Below are 17,990 nucleotides of genomic sequence, written 5' to 3'. Positions count from 1 at the left end.
GGTGAGACAGGAGGGTGGAAGGGTTGTTGATAGAGCCTTGATGGACTATGTGGTTGTGTCTAGGAATGTAATAGGAAGATTGTTGGATGTGAGAGTTCTGAGAGGGGAGGGTGGAGGTATGTCTGACCACTACCTGGTGGAGGGAAAGTTAAGAGTAGGAAAGAGATGGATGAGAGCTAGGAGGGTTAGGTGTGGCAGGGAGGTTTTGAAAGTGAGTGAGTTGGATAAAAGAGAGAAAAAGATAGAGTATCAGGAGAAATTGAAAGATGAGTGGAACGCAGTGAAAGATTGGGAAAATGGCAGCGTGGAGGAGGAATGGCAGTTGTTTAAGAGTGCTGTGGTGGGGCATGCAGAAGAGGTGTGTGGTGTGAGACGTGTGGGTGGTGGTGTAAGAAAAGGAAGTGAATGGTGGTGCGAGGAAGTAAGTATGGCTGTGGCAGAGAAGAGACGTGCATATGAAGTGTGGCTGCAGAGGAAGGATGAGATGTCATATGAAAGGTATAAGGAGAAGAGGAATAGAGCGAGAAGGGCTGTGCGTGATGCTAAAGTGGCAGCAGATGAGAGGTGGGGTAGGCGGCTGACAGAGAATTTTCAGCAGAATAAGAAAATGTTTTGGAAGGAGGTGAAAAGGGTGCGAAAGGGAGAGTCTGGGAAGGAAGAACGAGTAAAAGCAGAGGATGGAAGGATGTTAATTGAGATGGATGCAGTAAGGAAGAGATGGGCAGAGTATTTTGAAAGATTGTTAAATGTAGAGGAGGAAAGGGTGGCTGAGATTGTGGCGGATGGAAGGGTGCAAGGAATAAATGTGTTGGGAGAGTTGAATGATTCTTTGATCACGAAGGAAGAAGTGGAGAAGGCAGTAAAGGAGATGAAAACAGGGAAAGCTGCAGGTATGGATGGGTGTGCTGTGGAATGCCTGAAGGGTGGTGGAGTGACTATTGTCGACTGGTTAGTAAGATTGTTGAATGTGTGCTTTGAGAAAGGTATGGTGCCAATTGACTGGGCAAGTGCTTGTGTGGTCCCGTTGTATAAAGGCAAGGGTGATAAGTATGAATGTACTAGCTTTAGGGGTATAAGTCTGTTGAGTGTTGTAGGTAAGGTGTATGGTAGAGTGTTAATTATGAGAGTTAGAGAGGGTACAGAGGGAGTGATTAGTGATGAGCAGTGTGGCTTTAGGAGAGGGAGGGGATGCGTTGATCAGGTGTTTGCTGTGAGACAAGTGTGTGAAAAGTATTTAGCGAAAGGCAAGGATGTGTTTTGGGCATTTATGGATTTAGAGAAAGCGTATGATAGAATTGATAGGGAGGCTTTGTGGACTGTTTTAAGATTGTATGGACTTGATGGTAGGTTACTAGAAGGGGTGAAAAGTTTTTATGTAAATAGTAGAGCGTGTGTAAGAGTGAGAAATGCTGTGAGTGATTGGTTTCCCGTGAGAGTGGGGCTGCGACAGGGATGTGTGATGTCGCCTTGGTTGTTTAATATTTACATGGATGGTGTTGTAAGGGAGGTGAATGCAAGAGTTTTAGGTGGTCTGAGTCTGGTAAATGTTGATGGAGGAGAGTGGAATCTGAAGCAGCTGCTGTTTGCAGATGATACTGCACTGGTGACTGATTCAGAGGAGAGATTGAGACAGTTGGTAGAGGAGTTTGGAAGGGTGTGTGAAAGGAGGAAATTGAAAGTAAATGAGAATAAGAGTAAAGTGATGAAGTGTACGAGGTTGATAGATGGTAGGGGGATGAATATAGTTTTGAATGGTGAGTTGCTTGAGGAGGTAGATTGTTTTAAATATCTAGGGTCACATGTTGCTGTGGATGGAAGAATAGATGCAGAAGTGAAGTTTAGAATAAATGAAGTAGGAAAGGTGCTGGGAGGAATGAAAAAAGTGTTTAAATGTCGTTCGCTTAGAATGGATGTAAAGAGAAGGCTGTATGAGGGTGTTGTGGTACCGACTGCATTATATGGGGCTGAAACATGGAATATGGGTGTAGCAGAGAGGAAAAGTTTGAATGTAATGGAGATGAGATGTCTGAGGAGTATGTGTGGAGTGACGCGTATGGATCGGGTGCGAAATGATGAAGTGCGAAGGAGAACTGGAGTTGTTCGGGAGATGGCTGGTAGAGTTGAGCAGAGGGTGTTGCAATGGTTTGGACATATGGAGAGAATGGATAATGAGCGATTGGTGAAAAAGATAACTAGATCTGATGTGAGAGGTGTAAGGCTGAGAGGAAGACCACGAATAGGATGGATGGACAGTGTGAAGAGAGTGCTGGATGCGAGAGGGATGTCTGTTGAGCAAGGAAGAGTGGCTGTGCGTGACAGAAATAAATGGAGAGAAATTGTGAATGAATAAGTGATGACGCAGCCCTGAGGGGATATTCTCCCGCATTTGGTCTGATCAGCTAGTCAGGTCAGGTGCGGGTAAGGGGATGGGTCTGTTATGATGTGGCAGGGGTAAACCAGTTCTGCTGTCGGGCCCTGCTGCGGATGTCACTGATTGCATTGCCCAGATGACCCTTGTGCGGTGTGGTGCGGTGAGGATCTGTCCGTTCTCCCCTTTGGGGCTAAGATGCAAATGAATGTGTTTGAATGGATGAGTAAATGGAGAGTGAGTCGTCCTGTCTCGGCTACCTCCCTTTCCTTGGGGGAAGCAGCCTAGGTATATAGATAGATAGATAGATAGATGTGTTGATTTCCTCTAGTTTATTTTCATCGATAGTGTTCAGTGTTTCGGTTATGTCCGAGGTTGGATAATTGCTGCCTAAATTTTAAATGATCAACATGAACTTGTTTTTCTTCGCCACTCGACGGTGACCGAATTACTACCTTGTTTGCAGTCTTCTTAATTACTCTGTATGGGCCTTCAAATTTCGGTGATAGTTTATTGTCTCTAGTGTGAATGAAACCATAGACAATGTCTCCTAAGCTGATAGTTGATTCTTTTGCCCTTTTTACTGAATGACTCCGTTATTTCTTCCTTGGACATCGCTAATTGTTTCTTCACCCTTTTGTGTATATCCTGGAATTCACGCAAACGGAGTTTAAGATAATCGTCATATTTGTATACAGGCAAATTTTCACCTTCTAGAATTTCGTAAGGTGATTTCTTGCCTGACCCGTAGATAATGAAATGTGATGTGTCTGCTATAGACTTATTAATTGCTCCATTAATTGATGCTCTGACTTTGGGAATCCAGTCATCCCAGCCTGGATAATTTTCATTGAGAATGTGTTGTAGCACATCCAACACTTTTTTTTTCGTTTGTCTCTCTACCAGCCCATTGGATGCTGGGTGATATGCTAAGAAATTTACCTTTTTTATATTATATTGTTTACATATTTCTTGCAAGATTTCAGGCTTAAATTCACCCCCATTATCTCTTCTTAATACTTTCGTGGTAGTGAGTTTACATATGATATTATCTATGATTCCCCTTGCCACAGTTTCTATTGTATTATCCTTAAGTCGGGCTAAAATTACATATCTTGAGAAACGGTCTGTAGCAACGAATAGATATTGATTATTATTGTAGGATAAGGGTAACTTAAGTAAGTCAACCACGACAACGTCCTACGCTTGATCAGGTACAGGATATTTCCCTGTAAGTGCAGGTGTTAAAGTGTCGCCTTTGTGTCTTGCACATGACTCGCATTTGTCTGTGTGATTGTATATATCTTTTCGTAACGATGGCCAGTAGCATAACATCGTGGCCTGTCTAACTGTCCTATCCTTGCCAGGATGTCCTGCATGTGGAGTATCATGTATCATCCTTAACACTTAAGGGATCATTTCATTAGGTACTACTAATTGCTTGTTATTTTTTCTGTGGTTTCGTTGTCCTGAGTTGATCCTATATAAGGCATTATCAACTATTGTGAATTGTTTGAGTGGTGTATATAGCTTGAGTAATTGTATGTCCTAGCCATTTTCCAATTTGTATATAACTTTAGGCCGTGTTGGATCAAGCCTCTGTACTTTCGAGATTTCATCATGATTTAGGATGTTTCCCTTGAGATCTAATGTCGTGACATGAATTGTCGTCAGGTTCCTAGATAGTGCTTCAGCGACTAAATTTATTTTGCCTTGTATGTAGTGAATATGTACATTGTAGTTTTCAGCCGTACAATTCCATCTTGCTCTCCTCTCCCGGAGAAGACTTTTTCTTGGAACATGCCCACGAGCGGTGTATGGTCGGTGGATAGGTGAATTTCGTAGCCGTACACCAAATCTCCAAACTTTTGTAATCCAAAGACCACCGCAAGTACTTCTAGATCTGTAGTGCAATAATTTATCTCTGCACCTTTCATATGTCTGCTAGCGGATGCAATTAGTTGATTTTTTCCACGCTTATCTTCTTGCATCAATACGGCCCCTAATCCTTTAAGAGATGCATCTGTGCAAATTATTAATGGTTTAGTGAAATTAGGATAGACCAAGCAAGGTGCTCCTTAAGTTTATCTTTTAATTCATTATATGCTATACTCGATTTTTTTTTTCCAGCTGATGATCCACTTTCGTGAATGTGGCACCTGCGCACTCCTGCCGCGTGATTAGTTGGTTTCAATATCATACCTGAAGTAACATATATAAAAAAACAATTGTACCTTATATTCCAGTTCTCATTAATGTGTTTTGCATTCTCATTGTACTAAACAAACAGACATGAAACGAGTAGGTATCTGTGCTTCACCCAAAAGGACAATGAATTTGAGGAAGTTTAATATGAACTGAAGTATTTATTGTTGTAAAAGGTACAGAGTTGTTGCCTCTCTAATGACTAAATAAATATATATACTTACGGATATACTTGTATATACTTACGTATAATATGGGCGAAGGTATCGAAGCAATAGAGTAGGCGTGATCCATAATAAAGTCTGGCATCTTGCGAGACAAGACAACTTGTTTTTCCCGTCTGACCCTCTCTTATTCACCCCCCCCCCTCCTTCTCTGTAGTGGCTATTCCATTCGCCTATACACTTACACCACTTTACCACTGACAAAACCGCTAATTTACTTAGAATGGTACCTTATCTTACAATTAAGTGCCTAAGTATTAAGATACCTTTTATTTGCACTTACCCAGCCAAATGCATTTATTTATTTTTTTCTAAATATACGGAGATACATCAACTCTGTACCTTTTATAACAATAAATATTTCAGTTCAAATTTAACTTCCTCAAATTCACTGTCCATTTGGATGAAGCACAGATACATACTCGTTTCATGTCTTTTTGTATATTAGAATGATAATGCAAAACAGCATTTATAAGAATTGGAATATAAGGTTCAAATGTTTTTGGTAAATATGATACTTCAGGTATGAAATTGAAACCAACCAATCACGTGGCAGGAGTGCGCAGGTGCCACATTCACGAAAGTGGATCATCGGTTGGAAAAAATTCATGTATGGTTTTTGTTCCTCTCCCCACTGGAATTCAGCATCTTCATCGGTTGGAAAACATTCATGTATAGAGTTTGTTCCTCTCCCCACTGGAATACAGCATCTTTTATCAGTAGAAGGAATAAGGGTTGTGCTATATGAGAGAATTGATTATGGATAGAAAAGATCTAGGCTTGTTCACCAGGTGGATCAGTGAAAGAAGAGAAGAGCCATGGTGGTGGTGAACATTGAAATCTCCTAGAATGGAGATTTCAGAGAAAGGTGAAATGGTTGGGATGTGTTCCATTGTAGAAATAAGTTAGTCGAAGAATTTTTCATAGTCAGCAGAACTTGGGGATAAGTAAACAGCACAGATATATTTAGTCAGAGAATTAGAGAAAAGCCGAAGTCAGAGAGCAGAAAATTCAGAAGAATCAAGTTCAGGAACACGATAGCAGGAGAAGTCGTTGCTTACATATACACAACAGCCATCTTTGTTTTTAAAATGAGTATAGAGAAAGTAGGAGGACACAGAAAAGGGTTTGCTATCAGTTGCCTCAGACAGCTGAGTCTCAGTTAAGAAGAGAAAGTGAGGTTTAGAGGAGAGAGGGTGCTCAACTGAGGGAAAGTTATAGGAAAAGCCGCGAATGTTGCAGAAATGAAGAAGTGAGTCAGACAGTGGTTCCAGGCAGCTCGTAGAATCGTCACCGGGAGAGGGGCGGATGGTGGGTGCATTTATGGTCCTCCCCTCCCGGGGAGGACTCCGAGGCTTGGTTATTAAAAGCCATTTCTCTTTTTTAATATTGAAAAGGAAGTGTAGAGTGTAATATGCATGTAGTTTGGTGTTGACAGAGAAACTTGTATTGGTGACCATGCTGGCCTACTCTCTTTGTTACTGAAACAATGGAATAGTTCAGTAAAGGCGGATGGTGAGGAACTAGTCCCGATGGCATATGAAATGGGAGTTCCAGTTCTCTCTGTCATCAGCTTTCCATCCACCTTGGGAGTACTTCCCTCCGGACAGTTATCCCAACTTCACAGTACTTATTTCATAGGCACTGATTTTGCATGCCTAACCTTAATAATTCTTCGTATGTTCAGGTTCTTATTTCTATCTATTGTAACATCGACAGAGTTTGTATACATACCATGCTTGAGGATATGAACATAAAAGGATACACCATCAGGTAATTTACTTTTCAGATTAGGGATGACGCTTTGTACTGTGCGGGTTGAAAATAATAAAAAGTTTCTCCCCTGCTAAGAGAGTTTTCAAAAGTATAATAAGAAAAAGATAAAAATAAACAGAGTTAAAGATAACAATAGGGTAAAATAAAGAAGACTGGATGAGTCGAATCAGATATAAAATTTTCTCTAGAGGTCAGAGTAGAGGTGAGTTGGCTGGTTAAGACCGGTGAGCTTCTTTTTGTGTTCAACCTGCCTGATCTGACAACATCCCACAGCGAGACAAAATACCCAACACCCTTCCCAAACCACGTTCTCATCCTGTACCCTTCCTCCTCTTACTGCTGTGCCTCACTTTTGTCTAGGCCTAGGGTGTACTGTATTGTTAGGGGAGAGAGAGAGAGAGAGAGAAAGAGAGAGATTGTGTGTGTGTGTGTGTGTGTGTGTGTGTGTGTGTGTGTGTGTGTGTGTGTGTGGACAAAATACAGAGTAAATCAAAGTTCTGAATCGATTTGGACCCAGCTCGGTGAAAGAACATACAAAGAGAGGATTACTTCAGTAAGCCACTTGACCCATGCTAGAAGCTTTCCAGGGGCTGACCTATTGTTTTTAAGGACAGTAGATTATACTGTAAGAAAATGTTCTGGAAAGAGGTGAAGAGAGTAAGACAGGGTGGGAGTGAGGTTAGTAGGGGAGTGAAAGATAAAAATGGTAAATTACTAGTGGAGAAGGGTGAAAAAGTGAGCAGATGGAAAGAACACTTTAAGGAATTGTTGAACATACAGGATGGAAGTAATGCGAGTATAAGTGGTTGGGGAATGGCTGGGAGAAGGAGGGAGGTGAGAAGACAGGAAGAAATCAGTAGGATAGAAGTTGTGGAAGCAATGAAGAAAGTTAAATTGGGGAAAGCCCCAAGAATTGATGGAGTGTGTGGTGAAATGCTGAAGCATGGGGGAGAGATAGTAGTAGAATGGATGTGGAAGATGTGCAGATTGGCATGGGAGGAAGGTAGAGTCCCGGAGGATTGGAAGTCAGGTATAGTTATTCCCTAGTACAAAAGGAAAAGGGGAAAAAGAAGTGTGTGGTAATCACAGGGTCATTTGTCTTCTTAGTATAATAGGAAAAGTGTATGGTAGGATACTTATTGACAGAGTTAGAGAAAGAACAGAGGAATTAGTTGGAGAAGAACAGGGAGGTTTTAGGAAGGGAAGAGGTTGTGTAGATCAGATATTCATTCTTAGATCTATAGTGGAAAAGTTTCTAGACAAGGGAAAGAAGTTGTATGCGGCATTCATGGATTTGGAGAAAGCATATGACAGGGTGGATAGACAAAGATTGTGAAAAGTATTAAGAATATGTGGAGTAGATGGGAAGTTGTTGAATGCTGTGAAGAGTATGTAAGATGGTGCTGAGGCTGCAGTGCGTGTGGATGGTGAACTAAGTGAATTTTTCTCTTTGAAGATTGGGTTGAAACAGGGATGTGTCATGTCTCCATGGTTGTTCAATCTGTACATAGATGGGGTAATACGAGTAAAAGAGGTACAGGGTAGGGTAGTGGATGATGGAGTGGTCCTTGTGAGAGAGGATAGTGTTTGGAAACTCCCTGTACTGTTGTTTGCAGATGATACTGTGTTGTTGAGTGAAGACGAAGGGGAGCTGCAAGGCTTGGTGGATGAGTTTGGGAGTGTGTGTAAGAAACGGAATCTAAAGGTGAATGTAGGGAAGAGTAAAGTGATGGTCTCTGAGAGAGGTGAAGGCAGTGAATATACAGCGAGGTTGGATGGTGAGGAATTGGAAAATGCGAGTACGTTTAAGTACTCGGGTAGTGTGATAAGTAAGATGAGTAAGGATGGAGGTTTGGAGGATGAAGTGCTTGAAAGGGTACAGCAGGGAAGAAAGGTTGCTGGTTCCTTGAAAGCAGTGATAAGAAACAGGGAAGTGAGCATGGAAGTGAAAAAGTTACTACATGACAGTATTGTGATACCAACTCTAACGTATGGAAGTGAAGCTTGGACGTTGTTGGAAGGACACAAGTCAAGAGTGAGAGCAGTGGAAATGAGTTATTTAAAAGGAGCCTGTGGAGTCACATGGAGAGACAGGCTGATGAACGAGGATATAAAGGAGCGTTGTGGTGTGGATGTGGATGTGATAGGAAGCGTTATGAGGAACACACTGAGGTGGTTTGGCCATGAGAAGAGGATGGAGGGTGAAAGACTGACGAAGAGAGTGTATGTGAGTGAGATGGAGGGGGCAAGAGGAAGAGGGGAGGCCGAGGATGAGATGGATGGATGGGGTGGAGAGGTGTATGAGAGAGGGGGGTGTGAGTTGAGAGAAGGGCAGTGAAATGACGGGGGACAGGACGACGTGGAGGCGATTTGTTTGTGGCCACCCCAAACGGGATTGAGGCGTCTGGCAATAGATAGATAGATAGATAGATTATACGTCAAGGTCACACAGAAGGTCAGCCCATAATTCTGACCTCATTAAGACCAAACAGGGTGGAAATGTTAAGGCTGAGACAAGGATGAAGTGCCACCATTTTAAGACCAATTAGCCAAAGCTCAAGGTCATACAGTAGGTCAGGTCCAACTGTTTGACTCTATAACTCAGAAAGGTTTAATTCATATTGGCCCAAACTACGTGCAGTAGTTGAGGATGAGCCAATAATCAAGAGATGCGATTATAAGGACAACAGGTCAAAGGTCAAGCTCACAATGCAATGTCGAAACGAAAAGTTTTGATACGATTGGGAACAAAATTGGTAGAAGGGTTGAGAGTCAAGCAAAGATGAAATTGGGTGAAATTATACGATTCTGAGAACACTCGGTTTGAAGGCAAGTTAGGGAGCAGAGGACGGACTATAAGGTTTCTATTGACTTCCTAGATCTTTTTCTTTCGCGATTTATTTTGTACATTACACATTAGCATTCTCATGTATGTTATCTATATTTACTAAATACTGACATAATTTACTTCATTTACATTCAGGAGGATATGAAGATGTAATACACAAAACAATTCGCTTAAGAAAACCTGCCACGAAAATTTCTGAGCCAACGAAAAACCGAATTACAAGACTTCTTATGCCTGGTCACTGAATACCAAGTATGTGTGTGTGTGTGTGTGTGTGTGTGTGTGTGTGTGTGTGTGTGTGTGTGTGTGAGAGAGAGAGAGAGAGAGAGAGAGAGAGAGAGAGAGAGAGAGAGAGACTACAAACTGAGAAAAACAGAACAAACATCCTGTGAAAATACACAAGGCAGTCAGGTCAGATTTTTAAAAATCTCATCTAAATGTTTTTTTTTTTTTTTTCCTGATACAATATCAGATGGAGCTAGGATTCCAGAGGCTTGAATGATGAATAAATGAGTGTGTGGCCCATTTCACTGGGAATGCCTAGGATAGAATTTAATATTAGATGATTTAGATTTAGTCTTCATTGCTCCCTTCACTACTAAACGTCCTGTTTAACCTGAATAAAATCGTCTGGAAGTAGCAAGAATAAACCAGAATTTGAGTCACAGGAGCCTAGAGGTTAAAAAGTATCCATCCACTCCTGCAGCCAGAACATGTCTTATCTTAATTTTAATCTTGCTATCTCATCACAGTAATAATTAGATTTGGACCTTATTTTTCACACACACACACACACACACACACACACACACACACACACACACACACACACACACACACACACACAAAGTAGATACAGCTTCCAAAAACATCGTTAAATAATTCTGCGGCAATAAAAATAAACTTTATAATTAGGTCACCATAGGGATGGGATTTTCAAAGTCATTTCAGATATATCCTTCATAAAGCCATTCAGTACGAGACATCTATTTCTCTTTGACTAAGATCTTCAGGATGAAAAAAATAAAAATAACAAAAAACTAGTACGCCCTTTAATGTGTCGCGCCACTTTAAGTACTTAGTATTTTGAAACGTAGACGACGACTAGTAATATATGGGCTACCCATTTGTGGTAGATCAATTTTTTTTTCTGTATTTATTTGTACCCTAAACGTTCATAAAGCGACACAATGCAGGATGTTATATAGGCAAAGATGCAGTCATAAGCAAGCACTTCTGTCAAGGCTGTGGCAATGAAAGGAATACATGACCAACTCTGACCTATTTTTCTATAACATAAGTATGACGCGCACAATAAAAGAATGCGAGAAGAAAATAGTCTTCGTCGCTGGGGAAGGAAGGAGGAAATGGTACAGAAGACAGTACACATTGCTGGCAGAGGATTACTGGCGAACTTTTGCTTATGGCTGGAGCGACGTATTTGATCCATTTAAAGGAATTTCTTCGCTTCCATAACCCTCCATCCCCAGTGGGGCTAGTTTTTTTTTTTTTCCCTTTGCTGCTAGGTTTAGAGAAAACCCCTCTGTCTGTCTGTCTGTCTGTCTGTCTCTCTCTCTCTCTCTCTCTCTCTCTCTCTCTCTCTCTGTCTGTCTGTCTCTCTCTCTCTCTCTCTCTCTCTCTCTCTCTCTCTCTCTCTCTCTATGTTGGTTCCCCTTTCGTCGATCGTAGGTAAATCTAAAGTCCTGGGCAATATTGCGGATATGTATTTCCACAAGTGCACAGGTCTTGCCCCCACCACGCCACCCTTGTCTCTGGCCTGCAAGCTGACCCGCTCCTATCGTTCTCTCTAGAAAAAGACTGTAGGCAGAATATCAACTAGACCAAACCTTAGCTAAGGTAATTAGGTCACGTACACCCTACTTTAGACACACTAAAATACTACTGATTGACAAGCGGTTACAATTTTCCCCTCCGTTATGGAAAAAATGTGTCTCCTGACACAATGGGGTGAATATTATATAAGTCGCTTAGGTATGCTGTGGGTGGAGACATGGAGACACGGTGTAACTGGATAGATAATAATTATTGACAACTTCTGACTACAGGGGAGTACAACAATGAAGGGGGCAGAATGCTGTAATGCAAGCAGTTGGATCCAATAAAGATGGAAATATTTTTGCAGTACATATCCATGTAAATATTCAATGAAAAGCTACAACTATTGCTAGGGTGTAAAATTAAAAGGCAATTAATGTATTAATGTAATAATTAATTAATTAATAATGCATAGAGCATGTGATAAGTATAGTAACTTTAGGAACACATAGTCTATTATTCTTCACAAGTTCTCGGATGAAGTTCATTATATTGGGTTAGTAGTGAGACCTATAATACATGGAATAATGAACATATAGCAGTTCTGTACACAACACTTGATTTCACAAAAACTGTCTTTGAGAGTCATGGCCCTTAGTCATTAATTAACTTCTGCACATTTGCTATTCTTTTTTTATATCTACTATATCTTTCTTTATGTTACTGATCTACAGTCCAGTGTTTATGTCTATGTTATTATTTACCTTGTTTCCTTTGCAACTATTTTCACTTACAACTGGTTCAGTTGATATCCTTGTATCACCATATTACTTATTTTTTTTATTTACTATTCGGAATTGGTATAGTTATCACTTATTTACTGTTGTCTTTCCTTCTGTATAAAGTTACATGATCTTCACATCTTCAGCAATCACATTGAGTGCCAGTAAGAACTGCTAGTATCCAAGTCTCGTGGTTGCAACACTAATCTTGTTGCAATGCGGATCTCATGCATAGTTTTATCCATTTGCTTAAAACAACAGTAAAGTATACATATAATAAAAAAAAACGATAAGAGAAATTACCACCAGGGGAAACACAAAGATCGAATATACCCATGAACGGTTAAAGGCCGAAGAAATCTGGTCCATAACAAAATCACTCTCTTTAAGAAAACCCAACATGCGTAGGTTGTCTGACGTGATAGGAAGATTGTCAACAGCAGGTGGAATGTCACATTAATGGGTTGGAAGATTTCATATTTGTGGGAACGAATTGCAAAGTGATGATGTATAGTATAAGCAAGCACGGATTCTGATTTTACCGAACAATAATGAGGGGCGTTGTACAAACCAGTTGCTGATACTGAGCAAACTAGAGTTCCAGGACAAATAAGACTAACAGGAATTGAGGTACTAAAGAAGAAATAACGGATATGGTTCAGAGAAGCATGAAGCACTGGGAGCTTTGGGGCTGGAACAACGGAACAGGTAGATTGTATCGAGAAATTACAAACTAAGGCAGATTCGTAAGGAGCAGAGCTACTAGGAAAAATTGTGAGGAGATAGGCAGCACAAACTCGTGAGTTAGGTGTAAGAAAAGCACACCTGCTGAGATCATTCGAGGATGAGAAGTCAACAGAGATATGATCATGAGATAGGATGAAGCATTCTGAGGAAAGAGGCTTGTAATAGGGAATTATTGCACCACAAAAGAAAAGGAATGATGTGGAGGAGATCGAATGTGACAGAAGATCAAAGACGACATGAACAACAATATCATTAGTGAGGATAGTGCCCTCAAGTATTGGGTAGCAGTATTCTAAAGAGGAAAATGAAAGCACTGGAGACATGTCGAACGTAGTGTGGGCCCTTTCCAATGTAGAGAGGTCAGAGATAGGAACCAAGTCTACAGTGACACGACTACCGACAGCATTAACTTGAATACAGATAAGGTAGTAACTTGGGAGAGAAGAGTCCAAGGAAAATTGTAGGTGTTCCATGTGTAGTTTGACATACAACATTTCTGAGACAATGTTGAGTGTTGACATCTTCTTTGTTAGAATTCCTGTGATGTTGAATGTGTGTGCAATGTCATTTAACCTGCTAACGCTACGTGCTTGAGCTCCCAGCCTTGTATAACCAACAATTACATTAGCACACTCTGCACTGGCTTGGTGATGTATAACCAACAATTACATTAACAGACTCTGCACCGGCTTGGTGATTTAACCCCTCACATCCCCAACTAGTCAAGGAGACGGGTGTTTTTTTTTTAGCTGAACCTTGCTTTAGGGTAAACACAAGGTTTTATGGTTGTTTATTGCTCTCCCACATGTCCTGAACAAGAATCCGACGGTTGCCACTCTGGCACCCTTGGGCAAAATTTTTTATAGGGGCAAATAAGTACCCCCTCCTTTATAAACGATTTGGTCAGCCGTTGTAATATTCAGACACTGCTCCCAGTTTCATCTTCTTGAAATTAAGTAATTGAAGATGTCAAGGTCTTATATCTTGTCTTTGTATGTCTAAATGTATATTGTAGTGTTTTTAATTACGCCAAGTATTCCACATGGTACATGTCCGAGATGAAAGCTCTTCTTCCGAAGGAAGCCCAGGATATGTTCCTAAGAGGGGAGCATGTCTGCCGCCATGAAGAAGGACCATGGAATGCTGTGTTTTCAGACCAATTCGGGGAACAGACATACATCTGGTATGGAAAAGCAAGAGGTGGACTTGTTGGTATCACCCTCTCGCCAGATCAAGTGGCATGATGGATCCTTTCATGTGGTGTCTGCAACACGGTTTCTCTGTCTATGGATACAATGTTCAAGGATGAAAATAGCATCAGTGTGGAAGGGAAGGAGTCAAAGAAAAGGCATAAGGAGGAAGGATCACAAAGGGTTGAGCTCGATGCAATGGACAGACGGAAAATACGGACTGAACTACAGAAATGCTTCCAACCTCTGAAATCCTCAAATGACAAGCTTGTGAACAGTGTCAATGGGTGCACTGCAGACAGCAAGGTTAATGTTCAGAATGCTGTTGCAATTGGGAAAAATATGGCTGTCAGGTTTCTAGGCAAATTACCTGGAGGTTTCTATGAACCAGTGAAAAACAGAGGTGGTCACTATGGAGACAGTGAAGAAAGAAGTCAGAGTCGGAGACAAGACAGTGTATGACACAGAAGGGTTGTATGCAAGAATGCTCGTGACAAGTGCTCACGGGGGCCTTGACTGAAAGGATGTCCTCAATTATGAACTGGCACCCATCCCATTCAGTCTATTCGATGAATATGGTGATATGAGGAAAGGCAACAAATCCTCTCTTGTCAGCCATCTTGCAGTATTGAAGCATTCAATCATTCAGCCCGAGGTTGAAATCATTGATGGTAATGCAATGCTGTACCACGCCTCCTGGCCAAAGAATGCAGCAATGGAACAGCTGGCAGCTAACTTCAGCAAATCAGTATCTCGAAGTCATGAGGTGTACGTTATCTTTGACCGGTACCAGGAGGGATCCATTAAGTCCCATGAACGTGAGAGACGTACATCTGGAGCTCTGCCCCCTGACATCAAAATGACAATGACCACTCCTCTGCCAGCTAGGAATGTGCTCATGAAGAATGTCAACAACAAAAAGCAACTCATTGGCCTTCTTTGTTCAGCACATGATGATGATGATGTGAATGTGAAGATGATTGGTCAGGAGGATGAAGAATTTGGACATGAAGAAGCCGATATCAACATCATCAGCTACACTCTTCTTTTGGCAAGAAAGGAAAGCAGGGAACACATTCAGGTACTGAGTGAGGACACAGATGTGTTTGTGCTGTTGGTGTACTTTTGTTGGAAACACCACCTCTCCCAGGAAATTCGATGGAACACTTATCGATATAACTGCTACAGCTAGAAAGCTTGGAAATAAAAGCTTGCAGCTTTTGCCCTTGCATGTGATTACCGGGTGTGACAGTCTCATACCCCTTTGGGAAAGGCAAAGTATCTGCCATTAATGCCATGATGAAGCATGACAACCTTGATCTTACTCCAGTGGGTCAACCAAACACTTCTGAAGAAGTCTTGATGGAGACTGGTCGTCGTCTGTTTTGCTTCTTGTATGGTGCCAAGATCTGCACAACCATGGCTGAAGTTCGCCACATGCTCTTCGCCACAAAGAAAAATGCTCCAATCTCCGCTCTCTTCCGCCAACATACGAGGCACTCACTCATCACATGAAGCGAGCTCACCTTCAGACAATGTTGTGGAAAGCTGCTGATGAGCAGCAACCCCCAGATGTGAATGCAGAAGACTATGGGTGGCATAACAGAGATGGGATCCCCTATCCAGTAACAATGTATAGGCCTCCAGCACCTTCAGACCTGATGAAAGTTATCACATGTGGATGCACAAACAGCACACCGTGTAGCCGTAAGCAGTGCAGCTGTAAGAGTGCAAAGATGTCTTGCACCACATTCTGCAGCTGCCAAACAGAGGACAAGTGCAACAATGAACATACAGTTAAGATGTTCGATGATCCTCTTGAATCAGACAGTGAGGATGATCTGGATGAATAGATCTCTGTTTTGAGCTATGGATGTAAATGTTTAAAGCTTACATTTTGTGGTGAAGTGCAGAGAGCTTTATTTTAAATATTATGGTGAAGGGTAGTCTAGAGAACTTACTGATGAATGTTTGTCACCGCTGGCATCATACATTTTGTTGCTGTTATATGCTATTTTTATACCTTTTGGTGGCTTTTTGCCCATACTATGTCCATGTATTGTCATGATGAATGTGTATGATGTTAAATAAATTCAGAGACGTTATTATAATATCAATGACAGCTTGTACATAGTATTTAAAGCAGGTATCCTCTTGATCTTCTGCACAGTACCACAGTGATGAATATGGTCCGGCCGCCATTTTGAATTTCTGTTAATAAAAACAAATGCCCAAGGGTGCCAGAGTGGCATCCGTCAGATTCTTCATTAGGACACCCAGGAGGACTAGAAACAGCAAAAAAAAAAACTTGTATATACCCTACTGCAAGGTTCACCTCACTGTCTCCTGGACTAAACCGTCCCCACTACAGTGAACCACCCCAACTGCTGCCACGCTCAGTGAGTCACCGCCACCCCACACCAAGCCACCCGGACGTCACGAAGGAAGAAATGTGGCCAGTCTTGGTGCTCTGTGCCACAGTTTTCCTCTCCTATCAGCTTCTCCGCATTGCCTGGTGCATGAGTGTCTCCTGGCTACATCACAGGCTTCTCTGCCCAATCAACGCCTTCCATGGGAGGAGTTTGCCGCCACATGCTATGTTTGTTTGTCTTCAAGAGAACACTCGTTTTCTACCTACAGTATACTGTGAATAATATGCACTTATGTGAATATTCTTGTATTTTCTTATTTCATCTAACCATTCCATTCCTTTCTACAGAGATTGTGTGCATTCTCTACAGACTGTGATTATATCATTCATTCACTTTTGTTCATTACATTATTCATTCTTTCTTCTTCGTTTACTCACTCCTACTTCATTCAGTTTTCAAGTTATCTTCAGGTTTTGCTGTACATGAGTGATTTACTCCCATTCACATTCATTACATATAAACCATATTTCTTCAAATACTACCTATTGTTTATCATTCATAAGTATTTTCAATTATTCATTTATTCATCAATTCATTTATTTATTTTCCTTCTCCCTCTATTAATGAACATTTTTAAGATACTACCTCTCTCTCCAGTTGAACAGACAGTGAACATGATGATAATGTAAATGACGATGGCGTAACGTACCTCTGTCGTGGAAAATCGTACACTAAATCTCAAGCAACTCCTTTGACTACGTCAGCTGTTACTGTTACTACTCTTACCACACTTACCGTTGTACCACTTATACATACCATACAACTGTTGTAGAAAATCCCGATAATATGACACCAGGTACTCCAATTTCATCTTTCCCAGCTGATTCTCTAGAACTTCAACCACCTTCACAGCTGCCTCCGTCTTTATCTTCTACCACAATCACGCCACCACCAACCTCGACACACACCACTGCCACTACAACAGCCTCTTCCCTCACACAGTCTCAATACAGTGACTGCTCCCACACCTTTGCCACCTCAACTTTACACCACAATGGCAGATCAAGTGCCCCCCTCCACAATCAGTCTTCTTAAGCGATATTAACAGCCCAAAATTCACTGCTGAGGATTCTTCTAGTTCTGTTTATGACTTTCTCTGCGAAGTCGAAACAGACATCGCAAACAGGCAGTACAAGAATTAATCACTGAATATCTCTTACCATAAAGACAGATTAGATCACGGCAAATTATGCATGTGTGCCAGGATGCGATCAGGGTACTTTGACCTTTGCATGAGATCAGCTGATTTTTGCAAGAAGTTATTTTACCCGTGGATCACGAGCTACAGCTCAGGCTGGGTAGCATTGCGTTGCGAGCCACAGCTCAGGCTGTGCTGGCCGTGCATCACCGTAAACAGCTCGACCCCTACGCAAACTTATGCATGGCGCTACGCAAAGATGGAGAGAGATTTTTTCTTTTCAGAAGATAATGCACGGAATGTTTTTCTTCAGGTTTATAATAAACAATTTTTTTTTTCATTTTTCACTACTCCCGTATGTAAACTTACGCACGGCCCTACGCAAAGACGGAAAGAGATTTTTTTCTTTTCACCAGATGATGCCCTGGATGTTTATCTTCAAGTATATAATAAATAAAAACTTAAAAAAAACTTTTTTCCCTCATTTTTTGCACACCACTGGGT

This window comes from Coenobita brevimanus, chromosome 77 (assembly GCF_032717465.1).
Source record: "Coenobita brevimanus isolate Jiangsu-jjx chromosome 77, ASM3271746v2, whole genome shotgun sequence".
NCBI classification, from domain to species: Eukaryota; Metazoa; Arthropoda; class Malacostraca; order Decapoda; family Coenobitidae; genus Coenobita; species Coenobita brevimanus.
Note: the sequence above shows the minus strand (reverse complement) of the source record.